The sequence below is a fragment of the Arvicanthis niloticus genome, chromosome 1 (assembly GCF_011762505.2).
Source record: "Arvicanthis niloticus isolate mArvNil1 chromosome 1, mArvNil1.pat.X, whole genome shotgun sequence".
Taxonomy (NCBI): Eukaryota; Metazoa; Chordata; class Mammalia; order Rodentia; family Muridae; genus Arvicanthis; species Arvicanthis niloticus.
Window position 1 is genome coordinate 37,147,881 of NC_047658.1, and position 23,268 is coordinate 37,171,148.

Sequence of the window (23,268 nt, forward strand, 5' to 3'; positions counted from 1 at the left end):
AGCCTTTGGTTTTCATGACCAAAGACACTGTGAGTTTATTTTATTTTATATTTATTTGTTTATTATGTATGTGTGTAGTCATGTGTTTGGCCATGTGCATGCCATGGATTAATAATTAATTAATCTGTATTAGTTAGAGCACAACTTGTGGGAGTTGGTTATTTCCTTCCACAATGAGTCCTTGAAATTGAACTCAGGTCTTTATGTTCGTGGCAAACGTGCCCGCCCACTGAGCCATCTTACCTACTCAATATAATCTTGTATAGCTTCCTTTGTTTAAATAAAAAGCAAAGGTGTGCTGATTAATATGTCTGTGTATCTTCCCAAGAAAGGCAATCGACATGACTGAGCGTCCAGATTGTGGTAGCAATGACAGTCCTGCTGAGATTCTATGTGTGCTGCTGTGGGTGGGAGGCCTCAGGCTTAGGCTTCTGCATCTGCTCAGGGAATCTGTGTCCCCCAGGAGGAAGAGACTCCAAGCAGTGGGGCGCTGAGCCTAGGGCAAGCCTGGAAGCTTCTGCTCAGTTTCCTTGATCGAGCTGCTGGTCTATCTCCCTTTTCCTCCTCCTTCCTGAAGCTCCCAATCTCCCAGGTTCGCTTTTCTGTTGATTTAGCTTGCTTATGCTTTCTTCTTTGTTTGGGCTCTGTCTTCCTGATGGCTCCCCTTCTTGAGTACCTCTTTGGCTTTATTATTACACTGCTGCTTTGAGGCTCACCCATATTTTCTTCCTTCTCAGGAGCTGCCCCTCCATTCCTGTCCTTTTTTATTCTTTCTTTGTTTGGGCTGGCCCCTTTCTGCTTTGGAAGCTTTTTCTCCCAGTTTGTTCTCTAGTGGAGGTACCAGTTGGTAGTCTTTCTCGTTAGTAGATGCTTCTATTCCTGCACTGCTGCCTTTGTCTCCCCTGGCTTCCTACACCCACTCACCACACCTGCATTCTCTTCCTCCTCAGGCCTGTGCTGAGTGAAAACAATTCGCACCCCTGTCTGCACATGAGCTAATCCTGGGGTCGGTTCCAGCCTGCTGGGACAAGGTCTCTGAGGGGAGTGTGGGCACTGGTAAGTTAACGTGGAGAGTTATTGGTAAAGATGCGTGGATTTCAGCTTCCCAGTAATTCCCATTGCTACCTGGCTGAGAGCTGGATGTGACAAGCTCTGGAGACGCCCTTTCATTACCTGCACTGGAAACATTCTAGTGCTTTTTACCACGCTGCTGTCTGAGAGACTCTGATTGTATCCGTCTGATTTTCCGTTTCTCGGCTCCTTTGGCCCATTACATAGTGGCAGCAGTGTTTCCCTCCCTACAGGGGCCTGTATGGAGAATTAAATTTCATGGACCTATGGGTAAGAGGAATAAGCTGCTGTCCTAAAGGCCTGGGACATCCTCTTGCCAGAGGCATCTTCCCAGGAGGGACAGGCAGTTGAGGAAGAACAGCTGCAGAGAAGGAAGTCTGGGCATGGGGTATCTGATGGTAGAGAGGCCAATGAGCGGCTCCTGACTGTGGATGGGAGGGCCGAAGGGAAGCTTAAAGGACACAGCTTTGATGCTCAGAGTCCGGTGAAGCATCACTTCTGTGCAAAAATGAGGTCCAAGAGGCTTGGAAGATGGTAGAGCCATGAGCAGGGAGAACCTGATGCTGGAAAAACATCTGAGAACACAAGCTCTATTCCATCAAGGGAGAGGTCACAGCCAGGGTCACTGCACTGCTCCAGTGTCACCTTGGGTGAACTCCACTGCTCCTGGGCCCCTGACCTGAGCTGGAGAATAAGGCCCACTGCCTTCTGCCTGTAGGAAAATTAATGTGGAGGATGGGCAGGGAGAGAACTGTGGAGACTAGACAGGAGCTCTGGTGTTTTCTGACTCTTGGAGGCTGATGTAACTTTCCTCTGTGCAGTGGTTGGGGTTGCCCTTCAGTCCAGCTGTGGAGTGAGGAGGGTCCCACAGCTACCTTGCTGGCAGTGAGTTGGAAGCTGTTTTCTCAGGCTCTGTGTTCACTCTGCCTTCTCCCTTCCTTCTGGGGCTGGTCCAGCACTGCACCCCTTTAAGAAGAGTGGCCCTTTCACATTTCTCCTTAGCTTGGTTCTCTATTGCCTTTTATTTTTGATATTATGGATAGTTGGAAGTCTGCTTCCTTTCTCTGTCTCTATCTCACTCTTTCTTTTTTGTGCATGTGGGTGTTTCTTCTGCATGTATGTCAATGCACTGCTTGCATGCCTGGTGCCCAAGGAAGGTATAAGAGAACATTGAGTCCTTTGGAACTAGAGTTACAGACTGTTGTGAGCCACCATGTGGGTACTGGGTATCGAACCCAGGTCCTCTGGAAAAGGATCCAGTGCTCCTAACCACAGAGCCATTTCTCAACTCCTGTGTTTTCTTTTAACTAAAGGTTTATTGTATTTAACTATGTGTATGTATGTGGGCATGTGTATGTGTGTGCAGGTCCCTTGGAGGTCAGAGGTATTGGATCCCCTGGGATTGGAGTTACAGGTGATTGTGAGGTGCTAGATATGAGTACTGGGACTAGAACTCGGGTCCTCTGCAAGAGCAGTATGTGCTCTTAATTGCTAGGCCATCTCTGTAGCCCTCATATTTTCTTTAAAAGCATTTGGATAATTTTGTGTGCCATCATGGCTGTGTGTGTATGTGTGTGCATCTCTCCCCTCTCTTAAAAAACAAACACACACCAAACAAAACAAAAACCTAGGAATCAATCACTGGGACCCATCCTAATATGGCCATGTCTGTGTATCACCATAAGGTCCACCTCTGAATATCCTTAGAAGTGTTTTCCTGTCTCCATAGCTCAGTGCCTGTAGTCAATTGGATTGTTTCCTCCCCCTGGAAACTATATTCTGGGGATTAAATTTCAACACCCGAGACCATGGGGGACACACACCTTACCCAAGGCTTAGCAACAAACATAGCTGTTCTGGGCTCTACAGGCAGGGACAGAATCCCCGAGTCTTTGTGCTGTTTGCCTCCTCAGGGAGAGCTACCCCATCAGTCTCATCAGGAGCTCTGCCTCATTTGTGTTAACTGCAGCCGAGGTTTCCCTGAGCTGCTTTACTAGGTACCATGTAATGATCGCCTTCCTGCTAATGAACATTTAGATTGTTTCCTGATGGTTGCTTTCACAAACGGGATGCTTGTGGGCTAATGGTTCTCTCGAGGAAACAGCAAGGAAGTGGAATGGCTGGATCCTCTGCCTCCGAAGCTTCACAGGAGGCTGCCATGTTGCTTCCAGAGTGGTGCTCAAATGGGATGGAGGATTTCGATTCTCTGGTTTCCCAGATTCTTTATGAGGTCAATAATACCTGCCTGTCCCTCTCTTTGGTCAATTATCTTCCTGTGTTTTTTTTCTCATTTCCCATTGGGCTAATTGTTTGCTTTTTAGAAAATTGATATGCCCTAAGCACGGTAGTTCTCAACCTGTGGGTCGATACCCCTTGCGGAAGGGGGGGAGGGAATGATGTCAAACGACCCTTTCACATGATTGCTTAAGACCATCAGGAAACACAGATATTTACATTATGGTTCATAACAGCAGCAAAATTACAGTTATGAAGAGGCGATGAAAATAATCTATGGTTGGGAATCACCACGACATGAGGAACTATATTAAAGGGTCACAGCGTTAGGAAGGCTGAGAACCGCTGGCAGAGGGTGTGTTGGTACCCACCTGGCAACTGACTTCTTCCAGGCCATGATTTGTGATCCGTCTCTTTTTGTTATAGGTCTGTAAGTTTTCCCTTCAAATGCAGGGTTGAAATGTATTTGTCGTGGTGGCTGCATGGTTGACCTGATCCTCATTTAGCAACCATGGATAGGAAAATGAAAAAAGGAAAATGGCATTTTTTTTTCTTTTTCCATTAGTATCATCCAAATTCTTTTTCTTAAAACCCACAGAAGCTGTACCTGATGAGCACACACAACTTCTCGACCTGGGGGACGAGTGAAAGCACTTGTCATTGCAGTCTATGCCACTGACATCCACCTGGAAAAACTGACCACTTACCCCGCCCACCCCCACCCCGCACATAATAGAAAGTCTACCTCCACAGCCAGTTTGGAGTTATGTGGTCCAGAGCTAACTTTGCTTCTCTAGCCGCTCTCTAGAACATGCTTATTTGCATAACTGAAGCCTTGTTTCCTCTGCCCAGCCCCTGCCTACCCCCTCCTGCCTCACGCCGCTTGGCCACTGCTCCACCCTCTGCTGCCCAGAGTTTGCCTGTAGTAGATTTCTCATGCCACTGACAGCATGAGATTCATGGTTGTGTGCTTGGCTTATTGCACTTGACGTGACTCTCTCCAGGTTCACCCATTGCTGTAAATGGGAAGATGACCTTCCTTCTGAAGGCTGAGTGACATTGTCTTGTGTGTACGCCATATCCTCTTTACCCATCCACTGCTCAAGGACGTGCAGGCTGTCTGCATGGTGGAGATACTGTGAATGACTGTGCATTAAATAGAGTGGGCAGACATATCTTCCACAGCCTGAATTCATTTTCTTTGAATACATGTCCGGAAATAGGGTTGGTAGGGCATGTTATACTTAACCTTTTAGTTTCTTGAGTACTCTCCACATTGGGTCCCATGGATGCTGTGCTAATTTGCATTTTCACTAGCAGCTCACAAGGGTGCCACTCCTCTACCGCCCCACCCACATTCCCTCTCCAGTTTTAGTCAGCAGCCTTTCCCACAGATGGGGCATGAGGCTTGCTTTACTCTTGCCTCATGGGGGGCCACTCTTTTCCTTGAGTGCTGTGATGTCTGTCATTCACAAAGGCCTTCCCTGTGTTGAGCACCCAGTGTTCTAGGGTTGTCTACTTTCCACCTTAGCCTCTCTATGGTGTATCTTTGTGAAAAGTTTGGGGGCGGATATAGCTTTTTAACTAAAAGAGTTACAAAGATTATAGTCCTATCCTCATTATCTGAAAACTGACCACCATCATATACTAAATTCCCTCGTGCGATGGTCTTCTTTGATACTCCTGTATATTCTTGTGCCCATAAAAACTTCCCATGTAATTGTGATTTTCATCTTTTGTTGCTGTTCTACAGTGTTTTTGCAGTTACTTCTCTGGCTGCCACGGCTTTGTTATTCTCACTGGGGAGTCTGCTGGCGGCGCATTGACTTTATAAATTGATTTAAACCAAATTAAAATTTTTTTTTTACAGTATTCTTTCATCCCAGAAACATAGTGTCTATTTTCATGCAAAATGTTTGTCTTTCTTGTTTCTTTATAGATGCTTTATAATCTTGTACCCATGAGATGCTTTTCACTGTCACTTTTTCTAACTGCTGGTGAATAGGACAGCCACTGCGTCTTTATATTGAAGCACTTGGCATCTGGGTGAACGTTTTTCTTAGCTGTACTGTTTCGTCTGTCCATTCTGTAAGACAGCCTTTTTGTCTGACAGATAGCTTGCCTGTCTCTACTTTTCAAGATCTCCACAGAGCAAGCCCTGTCCTGTAGTGGCAGCTGTAGCTGGAATGACCTGTATAAAGCTGCTAGGGGACAGTGGCAGCTGGTGCCCTGCTCCTCGTCCTTGCCCCTCCTCCTCCACCTACAGAAAGCCTTCTGTTGCTTCCCTGCCAGTCAGGACATTCTGGTGTTGCTGTTAGATCACCTTTGCAGTTTTAGAAAGTTGCTTCTCAGTCTGTTTTTTAAAAGATGATATGTATCTTTGTACATCTATATGTGAGTATGTGCATCTGTGTACAGATGCCCACAGAGACTAGAGGAGGAGTCAGATGCCCTGGACTACAGTTATAGGAGATGGTGAACTGCCTGATGTGGGTGCTGAGAACTGAAACCCCATCCTCTATAAGAGCAGGAAGTGTTCTTAACTGCTTAGCCATTCCTCCAGGCCCTTGATTTACTTTTAAATGCTTGCTCGTTTATTGGTTGATTGATTGACAGATCCTCAGTTTGTAGCACCAGCTGGTCCTTGACATTTCTTTTTAATCAAGAACAGGTTAGGCTTCATCAACCTGTCGGTCCTGCAGTGCTTCTGTTGACCTGCTGTTTTGGTCTAAGATGCTAGCAGATGCTAGAGGATGCCAGGGCTGGTGGTACATCTTTGCTGACCACTGTTTCCATCTTATTGAACTTAAACATTTCTCATTCACACTGGGAGTGGAACCAGGACCAAGGAAAGCCATTGTAGTCATCCGCCATCATTTGTCCAGGAGGTAGACCACGCAATAGGTTAAATAGTGAGAGGCTTATACAAAAAAAACAATTGAGCATAGAAAGAGAGTGGCTGGAAGATGGAAGCAGCATTGCAGGGGCGGGGCCATAGGATGTGATTAGCTCCAGAAGGTATGTGTGCTAGAGGCTTCGTCTCTCCAGCCTCCAGCTGATGGTCCTGAGAAGTGGTGAGGTCTTTAAGAAGTTGGCTCAGGAAAAGGTAGCATAGTTATGTTCTTCCGACGTGCATCTCTGGGACTGGGAGTTCCCCCATGGCTGTTCAAGCCTGATGACCTGAGTTCCATCCTTGCAAACAAAAAAGAGTGAAAGGAAGGAACCATCTCCAGAAAGTGGTCATTTGACCTTCACATACGTACACCAGAGGCCACACCCCAAGCCCCACACTCATACACATTGTGCATTCAATAATAGTAACTTTTTAAAACATAAGGCTGAGAGTGATTGAGAAAGGTATAGAGAAAATATCTGTGTACTGTATGGATATATCACCTGTCAATTAAACAAACAAACAAACAAACCTATGGCCTATAGGAACCTATTGTAATAGAAGGTTGGAGATCCAGGATGCAAAAAGGATTCTGGGATAGAGGCAGGTGTGAGATATTCACCCAGAAAGATGTGATGAGACGGACACATGGTACCTGAGCACAGGTAACCAGCCACATGACAAAATATAGATTGGAATAAATGAGTTATATTAAGTTATAATCTAGTCAGAGAAGAGTCTAGCTTTATGGCCAATGTATTTGTAAATATAATTTTGAGTCTGGGTCGTATTTCTGGGAGCATAGGGCAGGTAGGGAGAACCAGACTTAACCTCTATAGAAAGGTACCACAGTCTGCCATAGGCCTCCACATGTACACGTGCACACACACCACCAAGGTGAAATGATGTCAGCTACTATTCCAGATTTCTCAGAGGCCCAACTTTTAAATAAGACAGATGGATGTGGGAGCGTGGCTCATTGGGAGAGTACCCAATCCCCAACACTGCAGGAACAAACAACACCTCCATCAAGCTTCTGTCCCCTGACACACCTCACAGTGGGGTTTCAATTCCAAACCACTGGGTACTCACTTGAACCACATCCATGCAATAGTAGCATAGTGGCAAGCTAGAATCTGTTTCTCAGAAGAACTCAGCAAACAGGCAAGAGCCTGGGTTTGCTTTAGTTTCCCAGAGATGGGCCAGTCTGAGATTATCCTGTGGGCACTTTCTCTTTGCCGGGGACACTGAGTGCCCTCATGTCTGCTGTGTCAGGGCATCGAGGAGTAGCAGAACAGACTGTGCTGCAGACTGAACACCACAGTGCCTCTGTCTTCTCTGGTCCCCACTCAGAAGCAGGTGACTCTACAGACAGGTGGAAGCTGAATGTTCCCATGTGATTGTGTTGCCCTTCAGATAGGCAAGGGGAGTCTTCAATATTGTATCTCTTCCTCTTTGGAAGAAAATATCTGTGTATTGTACGGATGTATCACCTGTCAATTAAACAAACAAACCTATGGCCTACAGGAAAGATTACAGTAGAAGGTGGGAGATCCAGGATGCAAAAAGAATTCATTTTTTAGCACAAAGAACATGACTTGTTTTCCAGCATAGAGGGGAGTCCTGACCTGATGTGCTCTAGCCATGGAGTCTTCAGAGGCTTCAGAGAGGTGCTGGGCTCAGGATTGTCATGGGCTGGCTTTCCTGTCTTCTTATTGCTGGATTCCTTACAAGGCCTTTTCTCACAGAGACTGCCTTCTTACTAATAAGAGTCAGTCAGCACAGAGTTGTTTGTGGAGCATGTCCTGTGATGGATCTTTGGACTGTTAAGACGATTGTGAGTTCAACAGACAGATTCGCTGTAGAGATGAGAATTGACTTAGTCTGGATAAAGCACTGCAGAGCTGTACCGATGGCCTAACCAGGAAAAGATACCCTGCTTCTGCTGATGCTTTCAGGTTGGTGTGGCGGAAAAGGCTTTCTCTGGGGTGATGGCTCCACACCATACACCAAAGGCTGAGCTGATTTTCCTCCTACAGCAATGTCATATCTGAGATAGCAACTGCAAATGGAATCACTATCTGACCGAGTATATGATAGTCCGTAGTCCTTATCTTTTGCAGAGGACGAATCAGTGAATTAAACAAGACGCTGATAAGACTCAGCTTAAACCCTGCTTAGTGTGTCATTGATGTCGGTATGGATTTTCATATCCCCCCACCACACACACCAAAAATGGGAATTTATGTTCACTTTCATTTCTCGGAAGTTCCAGAAACGTCCACAATAATGGCCTTTCTTCTATGAGTCACAGATGTGCTGAGTGGATTCTGTCAGTTGCAGAAAACATTTAATCCAATTGAATATTCAGCGGTTGGGGGAAAGTAAACCCATAGTGTTTCCAGCTGGGCCCACCATGAGTCAGAACTGAACAAGGTAGGCCCTCATTTTAACAAGTGGCAATAATGATGTTTTGTGTTGTCAGAAACTTGTCTCTTATTCATAACCAGCATCTAGTAACCCTCTCTCCCAAGGTGTAACTGGCACCCTGACCCCATTCGTAGTCTTCTAGAGAGTGTCGCCAGGCTGTTTGTGGAACAGTTGGCAGTGGTTCAGTACTTCCTCAAGGGATGCCTGCCTCCTCTTTGACACAGGGACTTGAGATGTGCTAACTGACTTAATCTGGAATGGTGAGAAATCATGAGTCCCTCTTTCGAAGACTCAATACCATTTCTCTAGAATGCCCATCTGTTTGTCCCCAAGTCAGTGTGAGTAGTCAGCCACTGCCAGAGACCTCCGTCTGTAGGGTAAAACATTCTGACTGTGACTGGAGCCCTGCTTTTCCTTATGGCCAACATGCATCCTTTTGACTCCTGGTTTCTACTATTCTGAACATCCAGAAACCTATCTCAGATGTGGGATTCCTTCAAGTATAGAAAGCAGAGCAAACATGGGCATTTCCAAGGTGCAGTCATTCACCTCACAGGTCTTTCCCCCAGATCCTTTGTAAAGGCCTTCAAGGCCCTCCTAGGAACTTAGCTGGGGTAGGCATTCAGGTCACCTGTATAAATCATCCCCACAGTATTATCTTTGGATTTCTTCCTCCCTGGGGTGACATGACAGAGAAGCTACAATACCAGAAGTTATCCAAGGTAGAGACCATCTTCATGTCCAAGTTTTAGTCAACTAATCAAGTGCCATACTGAAGGCCACTCCCCCTATATCAGCCCATATATTACGTCTGGAAGCTGCAGTAGGTTCCATTCTTTATAGTTCACCTAATATCCTCAGATTCCACTGTCCCCCTGTGCTCCAGAGTTCTGTCTATTTTTGCAGGATCTCTTCCTTTTGGCTTATACTGTGCACCTGGCCTCACAGCCTATCTGACTTATGCCAAGTTATGGGTGTCATGGTAACAGTAGTCATGGAGGGAGGGTCTCTTTGAAGAAAATGAGCATCTCATGGAGTACCAGTCCTCAAATAAGGATTCTATAAGATGTCAACATAAAGCCTCTGGAAGAGTTATGTCTGGAGTCAACGGCGTGTCAGCACTGGCTTGGACTTCACCATAATCACCTTCATTTGGGTCTAATTAGAAATTCCTGTTCCAAGGTTCAAGGTCTCCTTCTTTCCTCATCATTGCCATGATATAAAGCTTGGCCAGTCTGTGAATTCCTGTTATTACTCATCAGTTTGCATAACACAATTTCATGTATGACTTCCAGCAATAATAGCCATGTGGCTGCAAGAAATTCTTCTTTTGGTGTCATTATGGAAGGGTCCTATTCTCAAACCATGACTTGGTGAGTCAGATGCTCAAACGAGTTCAAAAGGATCTAGCCTACCGTAGTCCATGCAGCCATTACAACTGCCCCTGGAGTAATGCATAGGAAGCTCCTTGTAGTCCTACAATGGCGACAGTTGCCCCTTTGACACAATGGCTGCAGTTGATAACTGGACTGAGTGTGGAACTGTTGTATGCTGCAGGGCACAAGCATGCTGTTTTCCACTGGCAAGACTTCAGCATGACACTCAAGCCCAAGAACACCATGATAAAGCTAAGTCACAAACCTGACCTCGTTTGAGTATTTTTCTTAGGACCACACTAACCTGTAGCCCTAGCAGTTTGTATCCAATCAGGAGACAGAGATAACACAGCGTATTAAAGATCAGACAACTACATACATAGAGAATGATTAACTATGATTAAAACAGCAATTATAAGATACAGGAGCATGGCTGGACTTAGTTCTGCATGCATGCAATCCCACTACTTGATAAGATGTGATGAGAAGGTCACGAGTTCCCAGCCAGCCTGAGATGCACAGTGAGACATTGGTTCAAACAGAACAGAACAAAACAAAACAAAGCAAAACAATAACAAACAAACAAACAAATGAACCCCCCCCCAAAAAAAAACCAACCAAACAAAACCAGACACAGCCAAAAATAGACAAGGAAAAAGATAAAAACCAAACCAACATTCAAACAAAAAAGTAAAGAATTCTATGTGGAATCGTAAGGCTAAGAATACCCAAGTAAAAGAAAACACAGAAGGCTCAGACTGCACTGGGGAAGGCAATGTTCAGTCTGTACCCGTTACAAAAGCTTGCTGGTCTCAGCAGGACAGAGCTGGTCTGCAGTGTGTTATGTCAGCAGACCACCCTCCAGAGTGCAGGAAGGAACAGCATTCACTGGCTGACGGCAAAGGGGTCAGTTCAACCTCCAGCAATGCAGAGGCCATGGGAAAGTACAGACTATATGGCGTGAGCAGTAATGTCCTCCCGACCAGAGAGATGCTCGTGGCTTTGTTGAGGGAGTGCAGCAGCTGAGACCAAAGCTTGGAGGTTGTAGCGTTCCAGGCCTGTGGCCTGAGCTGGAAAAGGCAGCTGACCTCTTCTTCCTGTACAGTCCTCCAGTGTTCTCTGTCAAGAGAGCACAGAGCTTAAGGGAATTCTGTTGCTCATCACGGGAGCATGCATGAGAGGACGGGCTTTGAATTGCAAGGCAATGAGCTGATCACGGGCACAAGCATTTTGTCATTTCTCATCTTGTCCCATACTTAGTCAATGTGGTGGGCACAAATTGTCCTTCATAAAATGTATGACGTTTGATGCTACCCATTACCCATTTAGGGCTTGCTTAAAGCTAAGTGTGTGTGTGTGTGTGTGCACGCGCACGTGTGTGTATATAAAAAGCTTAACATATATACATATATGTGTATATATGTATGTATATGTGTGTGTATATACACATATATATGTATGTGTGTATCTATATACACATACACACATATATAAACATATATATATAATTCTTTAAAACTGTATTAAGTAGAGTTCTAAGTAAGCCTTATTGATTGTTATTTACATTTTTATGTTATTTTTACGTTTATTTATGTTATAAACGTTATTCTTACCTTTTAAAATTTGATTTCTGTGAAGGTTTCCCATGTGGATGCAGTTTTCCAATTCCTGCTTCACTCACCTTCATGTGTGTTTTGAAGTGATGTTGCTAAGTGGATCCAGGCATTATTTCTTTTGTATCTTTATGTATTTCTCTGTTTACATCGGTCTTGCATGATCAGTATCACCTGCTTTGTTCTTGTTAGCGCTCTCTTGGTAGATTTTTCCTCTTTGTTTATTTTTGGCAGTCCTCATCTGTTTTGTTTTGGGGACAGGGATCCAGGCATCTCAACTGAAAAAACAAGTCTGAGAACTCTGTTCTTCTATGAATTCATTAAGGCAAAGTGTAAAGAACAGTGGACTCAAACTGTAGGGCTCCCAAAGCATGTCCTGTGCTGCTTAACTAATGGGCATGCATTTTCCTGCATACCTGTGATTACTTTCGCGTAGGCTCACCATTCATAGGAGGGTCCGGTCCCTTAGTCAGGGTGTGGTGGTGTACATGGTATTCCCAGCACACAGATGGCAGGGGTAGGAGGACCATAAGTTCCAGGATACCCTGACCTTAATAGCAAGACCCTGTATCAAACAAAACAACAAAAGCAGAAAGAAAGGAAAAAAGGGGGAGGGGGAGTCTTCTTAGACTGGTACAGTCATCATGGGTTTCCACAGGGAGTTGGTTTCAGGATCTCCATGAGTGCTCAAAATCAGTGAGTGTTCAAATCTTACATCATCATGCTACAGTGTATATATAAACTATACATGCCCACCCATAAGCTTTAATTTCTCTTAGTTTACTTAAAGTCTAACAACATGGATGCTATGTAAGTAGTCATTAATGCATCATGATTTATGGCAGAAAGCCTGTATGTGTGTTTAGGAATGGCAAAATTTCTTTGTTCAAATAGTTTAAGTCCTCAGGTGGTAGAGTTCTTGGGCGATCCCAAGTGATAGACTAAGGTAAGTGATCCTTAGTCAGGGTGTGGTGGTGTACATGGTATTCCCAGCACACAGATGGCAGGGGTAGGAGGACCATAAGTTCCAGGATACCCTGACCTTAATAGCAAGACCCTGTATCAAACAAAACAACAAAAGCAGAACGAAGACTTAAGACTACCTCTTAAGGTAGGTAAGTGGTCTTACCACTTAAGAAGGGTAAGACTACCACTTAGTCTTACCCTGACTAAGGGTAGAGTTCTTAGTTGGATCCCAGTGACTGTGCTGGGAGTATATAACACCATCGCCAAATACCACTGCCTGGGATCTGCTACCCTGGGTACGTCATCCTAGTTTTGCATCTCAGGATGGCCACACCTGCTGAAGAAAAAGTGGAAAGAGAGGGGGTGGAGGCGGAAGTGTTGAAACAAGGAAGTGGGTATTGTTAACAGCTTGATTGTTAACAGCAAAGAGGCTTTCCTTGGAAGGGATATGGTACCCGGAGGATGTTAGGAAGAATAGAAACTGTTGCTACTGACACTGAGAAAGTGATGTTTTACTTGCCATGGCCCATTTCTACTCTTGGTTGACATGTGCTGAGGTCAGACGGATGTCCATGCACTTATGGTACAGTTTTACATGGCAGCTTTGCTAGGCTATGTGACCCTGGTGGTTGAACCAAACACCAGTGTGTTGCTGGCCATCACTGGACTTTGAACAAAGTACACTGTTTTCCACGGGTTGGACAGATTTCAGTCATCCACTGAGGGCCTTCTAAGAAACAATGAAAGTCCTCACAGAAGAAGGAAATGTCCTTTGGGCTGCCTTTGGACTCAAGACGACATGAGGAGGCCCTGCTCCAGTCTTTAGCTCATCCTCCCTCACTAAAACCTTCAGACTTCCCAGCTTTAACAAACATGTGAGTTGTTTACTTGGACCAACTCTCTCTATATGCCCTATTGACTGTTTTTTTTTTTTCTAGAACATTCCCAACAATTCCTCAGCTCTTCATCTGGTGATCTGTGATTATCTCATTAACATCTACCTTAGAACAGTCTCAGAGTCAGAAAAGAGTTACTTTCTATTAAACCTTTCATCCCCCAAATGGCATTACCAGCCCTGTCAGCACCCCGAGCTCCCACGGGCCTGCTGCTCAGCATGTCCTCTCAGAAGCTTTCATGTCTCTGAGGCTGCACCTCTGAGACCTAATCCTGAAGGCACAGACACTTCTTTAGACCCTGGTCCAGCTCTGTGGTAGGGATCATATCAGTGCTGGCTAATGCATGCAGACAAATCAGACAAGTAGATAAAATGAAGAGCCATGGTATGTGTCCTATGGGCCCATTGCAAGGCCTGTCTTCCTGCATGTTAAGGAATGAGAGAGACTACTCTCCCTTTCCCTCCCTCCCTGCCTGAGCAGCCTGGCTGAGGTTGTCTCTGGTCCCCACCCTACACTTTGGATCATAATTGGAATATCATCAAGATGCTCACGTGACATGTGTGCATGGAATGGGTTCAGGAGCTATGCAGTAAAACACCTTCAGAAGCCAGAAATTGACAAGGCACTTGCCACTCAGCTCTCCCCTCTCGGATGTCTCTCTTGTGCTGAACACCTTTCCTTATGAGTCCTTTCTTGGTTTATATCCTGAGACTTCTTAATGCATCAGAGATTTTCTTCCTTCTCCACCATCTTTGCATTCCCTCTCCTCTTAGACCTGTGGGTCTTAACCTGTTGAGCCACCTGTTTAGGGTTAGCCAAACCAAATGTTAAAAGATAGTTTTCTGCAAGACCATTCTCACTTCTGACAAGTAGACCTCAGATTCTAGGCTTCCAACTAGCAATCCTCATTTAGTAATTTTCTAGAAAGATCCCAGGAAAGCACTAAGCTTAAAAGTCTAATTATAACCAAAATAAGAGACATAGAAACTAAAGGCTGTAAGGCTTTTTAGACTCAAAGCTTCTATTACTCTCAGGGTTCTATTATTCTTCCCTGCCATGAAGTGTGATAATAAACAAGGTATAGCCACCAAGGAAGGCTCAGCTGAGCTCCATTGTCCACGTTTACTGGGGCTTCATTGAGTCAGTATGGTTGGTTACGTATTGGTTGAACTTCATCTCCAGCCTCCTTGTCCTCCCTTCCAGATGTCAGCTTGTATCAGGTATCTCAGGTTCAAAGCCTCCAACTCTGCAATGGCTTCCTTGGCCCCTTAAGAGTGAGCAGTCTTGAGTTATAAATTCAGGGACCCATCATGATTAGCAGAAACACTTCTTCTATTGGGAAATCCCCAGGATTCAGGGTCTCCCTCCCAGAAACCAGGGGAAGAAGTTACCCAGTTGCTTATTAAGCAAAGGCTGATTGCTTTCACTTGGCGTTAATAAGGAGCAAGTGACATGACAAGGGATGGGAAAAGTAACATGGATATATGTGTTTACTCCAAGAGTGATGTTTAGAATCAGGCTGCCTTCTGCCTTAGAACACAGAGCTGTTCATCCCAATACAGTAATGACATGTTCAGATAGATCTCAGGTGTGAATGTATCAAAACATTTTGTGGGGGGAGGCTAGATTACAGTATCCTGCCATGAAGTTTCAGCTTGCCTGGAGTGGTACCCAGGATTTTCCAGTCCTGACAAGGTGACAAGGTGCTGTTTTTGGTCCAGGGACCACACTGAAACACCACTGAAATAGGCATCCTTGGGTTTCTGCTAATCATGATCGGTTGTTAAGGCTAATATTTAAAACGGTGGCACCCGATCTGGTTTGTAGTTACTGGCTGCCATCTTCCCAATTAGGCAAGGCCTGAGTCCACAAGTGGTGTGTTCTTGCTGCTGCCTCGGAGCAGGCTGCCAGCTCAGGTGGGCCAGAACACCAGCCCTAGCACCCACAAGATGCCAGCGTGGGAGATGGCTCCACCAATCTTCCACGCTGTCTACACAAGGCTGGGCTGAGCCCAGACCATCCCACCATCCACTCGGTATCAGGTAGGAATGAGACTCTAATGTTTAAAGATTATCCAATAGCTTTATATATTCGGTAATGCTCAAATAACAAGAAGCACACACAATTAGAGGTGTTACCTGATACCTAACCTAGATATTACAACTACCTTAGACTGCTGGAGACACTACATCCACTTGATTCCCCCCGCCCCCTTCCCCTAGCTCCTCCTCTTCCTTCTTCTGACTCCTCACTCCGCCTACCTCTCATACAGCCCAATCACTGAGCTTTATACAAATGTAGTGGAATGGTATCCCCGCTACAATGCATCCCCAAATTTATACTTCAAAGCTATAAGTTGCTCACCCTTAAGGGGCCAACCAAGCCATTGCAGAGTTGTGTTTTCATTTCAGAGTCTTGGCCATGCCTTTTAGACTGCAATGATAAAATAGAAAACTTGGCAGGAATAGAGATTACTTCTTCACACAAGTTGCCAGCAAGGATTTTCCTGCCCCTCTGTCCCTCCTGGGGCCTCTGTCCAGCTGTCAGTGGCTACAAATTTCATGGCTCACTGGATTGGGATAGAATTTGGTGGGTACGTATGGACAAGTCCTGTACAGGCCACTGTCTTGTTTTTTTTTTTTTTTTTGTTTGTTTGTTTTTTTTTTTTTTTTTTTTTGTTTTTTGAGTGGTAGGGCATTGGGCTCTGGAGAAGGACACCAGTAGCCTAGATTCTGGAGTCTCTACCTTCTAGGAAGATACTTGACATTTGCCGTATCCTTGAATCATAAAAGGAAGCCAGAGCCTAATTCCCCTGGGTTTCTGAACCTCCTTCTCTGGAGACACTGTCTTCCCTTTTGTCTAGTAGAGGCCACACACGGGTCCAGGGGTGCTGTGAGGGAGGGCCAAAGGGGAGCAAACACGTCATGGTCTATACTCATTATAGACCAGGGTTCATTAGGATGTTTAGCAAATAGTCTTCAAATTCTGAAAGAGAGACAGCCTGGGAAGTTGTTGTATTTGTCTGATGTTCGCAGGAAACAGGGATGGGACTTAATTTCAGGTGAGTCCCATCACCCAGATCTATCCTGGTCATCACAGTGGACATGCCTTTGAAATAAGAGTTTTCCCTCACAGTCAGTGGCATGGTGGGAATTGGGGATGGATCACTTTTTAGTCTCACTCAGATCCGGAATCTGTTACCCATTCTTCTGAGAAGTCATCATAGACTTGAATAAAAGAGGTTTATTTATTTATTTTGAGTCTGCGGAGGCAGTGAGTATTTGTATGTAACTATAACATGTGTATGCAGTACCCACAGAAGTCAGGAGAGGGTGTCAGATCCCTTGGAACTGGAGTTGCAGGTTATTGTTAGCTTCCAAAGGTGAGTGTTGGGAACTGAACTTGTGTCCTCTTGAAGGGCCTCAAGCACTTTTAACTGCACAGCCATCTCTCTAACAACATAGACTTTTATTATCAATTCCATAAATGTGGCTGCTGAAGGATGGGCAGAGGGCCCTGTCACTCATCACGTGACAAGAAATCTATGTGACACTTTGCATTGAAAGCAGTGGCTCTTAATGGCATTTGGGGCCCATGTTGAAAGCATACATTCTCAGTCCCACCCAAGGTATGCTGCGTTATACCTCCTGGGAGTTGTCCAGCTCTCAGATGGCTGTCAGACAAAGGTGATATCAAATGTGCAGTAGGCCTGAGGTGGCATGAGGGGGCAGAGAGAGCTGAGAAGGAATATGACCAATGGAGGACAATGATGGAACACTTTCCAAGCTGTTCCACCCCTGGTGACATCATTCCCCTGGCTCTAACAATATTCTTTGGGGCAAGAGACTCTAGGAAGGTAGGTGAGTCCAAGGTTGTGTGTCCCTGCAGAGAAACTCCAAGCTCACGCTCCATTATAACCTGTCAGCTACAGCTTGCTGCTTGATAGAGGATTGTGTTTTTAATTTGTGTCTTCAAAAGTCACAGCCAGGACCTTTTCTTGAAATTGCCCCCTGTCTCTGTTCTTGGAGAGCATGCTCTTTTTAGTCACAGGATTTCTACACAGGATTGGAGAAAGGTAGCATTGGCAGACATGCTCTCATGTGGATGATGTCCCACATGAGACATCCCCAGGAGGCCACAGGGCACATAGGACAGGAGGGATGGCTGCTGTCCTGAGTCCAGTGTTGGAGCCCAGTGTCTGGTAGGCTCCCTCTGGGCTGACCCCAGAGCTTGGTCATAGGATGCAGTCACCTTTACCTTAGCCAAGGACATGAAGATCTCACCACTGTGTTTATAACCAGAGGTGCCGTGGTCACACCCACATCTCCGCTGTGACAGTCTTCTGCTCTGTTCCCACAGGGAACATTTGTGTAAAGTCAGTTGTACAGAAATAGAACTGGATCGTGTAAAATATGCAAGGAGAAACCGATCACTTAAAGGTACCCCTTGGGAGATTTTATATTCAGGTTTGACAAGAGGATGGAGTAGACCATACTGTATCCATTCAGAAGTTTTTATCTCAGCATTCTGAGTTTTCCTTCATCTCCTGCTATCAGCCATCACTGCGCCCCTGAGAAGAGCTGCTAACAAGAGACACAGCTCTTGCTGCACTGGCTTGGGGCTGCGTAGGTGTGAAGGCATCACATACAGCTGTCACCATGGGTGGGGAATGCAGGGCCATGCAGGTCATTAAGATCCTTTGTAAGTGAGGGCCTCGGGCAGGCAGGGAAAGGCAGCTGGCATCAGGTGGGACTGGGACTCTATACCCTAAGTCCTGTCCACACCCTGGTTCCTGTGCAGAATCCTTGGGACTCTGCTCCAGCTGGACAGCTGGTACTGTGATTTTATCTCTGTACCACCACATTCAAGTTTTGTTCTAGTACCTCCTTTCATGGCAGCTCTGAAAACCTTACACCCTGGAGGGTGTAAGGAGTCGACATGGACCCCAGCTGTGGAGGACTACAGAGTGAGGGGAGCCGGCACCATAGGCCATCCTGGATGGTTAATTGGGGAAAATGAGTTTATATTTTTTTCCCCTGACATAGATTGGCTTCTTATCCTGTCTCCACAATGCTGAGCCAAATCAGCAACACCATACTGTGAAAATGGACAGGTTAGTATCCCCGTCCTGTGATTCAAGTCCCTAGGATGATAGGAATGAAGTATTATGTTAAGCAGGAAGACACACACCAAGATCCTTCACCTGGAATAGAGATCCTGAATGGATGTGCACATGCTTGTGTGTGCACCTCTTAGCCCCTTACCCATCTGTGTGAAGGAACTTGAGATAATGGTACTATTATTGATAAAGTCAGACATGGAGCCCCTGCCTCAAGTGTCCCTATATCACACAGCTTTATTCTGGTAGTATGTTAGGGTGCAATAAAGAAAGCCATACTCCATATGTGTGCATGAGGGCTGGGTTGTAGGGGCTGGGAGCTGGGTGGGTTCTGAGGGTCTGGACTGATTCTGTGAGGTCCACATGGTAGATTAGTATAAGGGACTAGAGTCAGAGAGGCCTTTGAGGGTATGTGTGTTAGTAAAGAATGAGGTGCCTTATTACACATGCCAAGGGTCTCAGATGTTTGTGGCAGTAGGGGACCAAAGAGGGGCTGCTTGGCCAACCTTCAGAAGCTGCCCTCATCCTTTCTTAGCTCCTCCCTGTTCTCTTAGGATGGAGCTGTACACCCCTAGGGGTTACAGGACCCTAATGCAGCATGGACCCCTTCTGGTTTCACCACATCTCACTCTGTCTTCCAGCTTTAACTAAGTGCTAATCACCCAGAGACTTCCAATGTAGATGTTGGAACACTCCTCAGAACTACCGCTAGGATGTGACCCACAAATTGATATTTTTAGAACTGGTGGGTTCATTGTAACAGGCAGCCTGGGTTGAAGTCCCCGGGGCTGGTAGAATTTGTCCATTCCTCTGTTGTATGTCTGTTCTTGCTGCTGGTGGTGCCAGCGCTACCCAGCTGAGCCAAGCGGTGACCTACAGCTGCATTGGTTTGAAGTGAATGAAATAAAAATACGTAGATTTTAGCTTAAAGTACCTTTCCAAATCAATATACAGATCAATGGAGAGTGCCTGGCACTGGCTAGATGGAGTCACTGCACCATGGCTTGTCTCTTTTGCTGGACAGAATTAGAGAAAAAGCCCTGGGAAGGTTGGTCAGTGCTTAGATGCCCAGTGCTTTGGCATTGAGTTCGGCTTTGGGGCTTTTACTTCCCTTCAGTATCTGTGCTGGCTTTGATGGGAAACTGCTTAATTAGGAGGGATGGTGAGGCTCTGGGGATGGGCCTTTCAGGCCAGAGGACAGAAAACTATGAGCAGGCTGAGGTGCTGAAGAAAGCATCTCATCTGTCTCTGGACAAGCGAACTAATTATGACGTGAACATCATGGGGATTCCCCTCCATGCCACTTTGACTTCAACCTTTGACACCAAGTGGAACAAAACCATGGAACTGGGTATTAGGCTAAACTCTGAGAAGGTCTAACTGTATGGAGAGAGAGAGAGCCAGGACAAGGAACCATTTGGTGGTTGGACAATATGAAAGAAATCTTGGCGAGTATAGCTACCTACCTACTACCTACCTACCTATAACCTACACCTATCTACTTACCTACTTACTACCTATCTACCTACCTACCTACCTACCTACCTACCTATTACCTATCTACCTACCTACCTACAACCTATCTACCTACCTACCTACAACCTATCTACCTACCTACCTACAACCTATCTACCTACCTACCTACTACCTATCTACCTACCTACCTACAACCTATCTACCTACCTACCTACTACCTATCTACCTACCTACAGCCTACCTACTACCTACCTACGAATCTCAACCAGCTGTATCCATTGAATACATCCACAGAACCTTAGCCAGGGCTTTGGAACTAATTTGCAGTATGAGCCATGGTCCTCACCCGTGTTTAATCTCTAGGCATGTGAGGCAAAGACTCAGTGGTCACAACCAAGCTTTTGAAATTGAGTTGACATCAGAGTCACCTTCTGGAGACATTAGGACAGAGCTGACATCTGAATCTAAGTGGGTGGACTGCCCAGAGAATCAAATTGAAGAAAATTCACATTACTAATTTTCAAAAGGGAATCCTGACAATGTCTGGGGTGAGCCCCAAGTTTCTTTGATCTTCAAAGCACCAGGAAAATCTACATAATTCTCCAGTCAATCACTGATTTTATTTTTAAAAAGTGACCAGCCCCGAAGTGGGGAAGATAATAAATGTCACCCCAGGGTTTCCTAGACATTGCAGTCACCAAGGACTTTGAAGTATTCCATGAAATAAATGTTAGAGCAATTTTTTTAAGTGAATAGAAAAAAAGACATTCTCTTCAGAGAAATATAAATTTTAAAGAAGTAGAAGAAAATGGAAAATTTCAAACTGAAAAGTATGTGTGAAATAAAGATATACATTGGATGATATAAAAAGGTAAAATAGACATGACAGAGGGAGGAATTCGTTAACCTTACTTAGTAAGTATGAATATAAATACCTCCAAGAAACAGAAAGAAATAGCAAGTCCTTGGAAACTATTATAATAATATCAGAAATGCTAGGATCCATATCATTGAAATTCCTGAGTGAAAAGAAAGCTATATGTGTGTGTATCCTCTCTGTACCTACACACACACACACACACACACACACACAGAGTGATAGCACAGGCACAAGTATGTGAATCAAGGTGTGGTTTCATACTCCAACAATCCTTGCATTCAGGAGGCAGAATCAGGGGATCATAAGTTCAAGGTCAGGGTTTCAAACAACAATCCATACCAAACTAAAACTATTTGATGCAATAAAAGCCCTAAAACATGTCATGTGAAAGATGGAGGCTTACAGACTACAGAGGTTCACCCAACAGTATAAACCAAAATAACATAGACAAACAGTCATCATCCCTCTGAAAACTAATTACATCTTTACAGCAGACTCATTGTGAGTGGGGAAGCAAGGGCTCAATGACTTGATTTCTCCCCAGAAACAAGAGAAGCCAGAAGACAGTGGAATGATGTCGTTAGTGTTAAAATGATAATGTCAACAAAGCAGGAGTGGAAAAGCCTGTATGCAATGAGTGAATCCTTCAGGACTGAATGTGAAAGGTGGGCTTGTCAGATGAAGGAAGCTCAGAAGATCTTTTGCAGGGTCTCCTTTAAAGAAGTGGCTTCAGGAAGTCATGGGGAGGCATCAGATCATAACAGGGGATATTATTTGAAGTGTGTCATTAAGGGTTTTGTTAAGAGACCTTTCTGTAATACACTTAAACAAGCTTCGAAGGATATGGTATCCCTAATCCACTAGTGTGTTTGTGTGTGTGTGTGTGTGTGTGTGTGTGTGTGTGTGCGCGCGCGCGCTTGTCAATCAGTACCATGTCAATCAGTACCATGTGTGATAATTGCTTTTCCAGCTGAACAGAAGCACTTGAAATCTTAGAACTGAAAGAAAAACAATGAAGACAATGAAGACCTAGATAAAATTGACTGACTTCTCCCCTTAGGCACCTTAACATGCATGTGAATGTTTCCCCCAAGCATGACCTTCATTGTGTGTGTTAATGTTCATAGATATAATATATATGATGTGTAGTGTAAGAGACATGGGTAAGGAGTATATATAGTAATAAGGCTTTCGTATTTAAAGTGGTAAAGTATTTACTCAAAGTAGACCATACAACCTAGGTATAGACAGTGTAATCCATAGAATAAGCATTAAAAAGTTATACAAAAATCTATGTGTGGCAGTGCCTGCTATAATCCCAGTGTTTGGAATGCTGAGGCAGAGGATTTGAGAGTTTTGAAGCCTTTTGGAGATATATAGTGAGACTTGGGAATATATATACATACATATATATAAAACAAAATACAAAAAAAAGAGAGAAATAAAGCCAAAAAGGTGGTAAATAAAGGGAATACTAACAACTTGTGAACAACAAAATTCAAGCAGGAAAGGAAAAGCAGAAGGATAAGAAAGCAAAGCAAACAGAAAGGAAAATAACAAAGAGACAGATCTAAGTTCAACCACATCCACTGACACATTGAATGTAAATGCCCTAAAAGTCAACTTAGAGTACATATGACCAGGCTGGCTTCTAGGAGTGGCTTACCCATGCTTTCTCCAGTAAGGAGCCACTTTTAAAGAGGTTTAAAGCAAGAAGGTGGAAGCTGAAGCTGTAACTTGGTGGGAGAGCGTTTGCTAGGTGTGCACAAATCTCTGGGTTTTTTTTTTTCTAGCACCAGAGATAAAATGGACATGGTCAAAATAGGATTAGTAAATGATATACTCTTCCAACCTCAACTTACAGAAGGCCGGAGTGGTTATTTTAGTTTTGGAGGAAGTCTTCCTGAGGATAAGGAGAATTACCAGCAGTAAAGATGGAGGAAGATCTAATTCACCCAGAAGACATTAATGTCGTACATGTGAATGTGATTAACAACAGAGGCTCTAAATACACAAAGCAAAGGCTGATGGAAGTGCAGGGAGAAGCAGGTAACTACCAACCTCAGCAGCACCCAGTCTGACTGTAGAGCAAATAGGGCAAGGTCAGCAGAAACGCAGAGCAGATGGGCAGACTGACCCACTAAAATAGATGTCCTATGGTCATCTATAGAAAGCTACTCCAATTTACAGCAAAATAGATGTTGTGAAGTTAATATAGTGATACTAATAAGGTAGATTATACTGTGGGTACTATAAAGCAAATCATAATAAATGTAAGAGACTTGAAATTTTGCAGAGTATGTTTTTTGATCA

General features: G+C 44.6%; 1 protein-coding gene across 6 annotated transcripts in view; it reads left to right on the plus strand.

Moving 5' to 3' along the window:
- Positions 1-23,268, plus strand: part of Apba2 (amyloid beta precursor protein binding family A member 2) — a 232,012-nt gene that overhangs the window by 134,509 nt on the left and 74,235 nt on the right. Inside the window, exon 4 of one of the 6 annotated variants that reach the window (XM_076935320.1) lies at positions 951-1,056. The exons of the other annotated variants lie outside the window; for them this stretch is intronic. The gene's annotated coding sequence lies outside the window, so the exon portion shown is untranslated. The remainder of the gene's footprint in view (positions 1-950; positions 1,057-23,268) is intronic. 6 annotated transcript variants of the gene reach the window in all.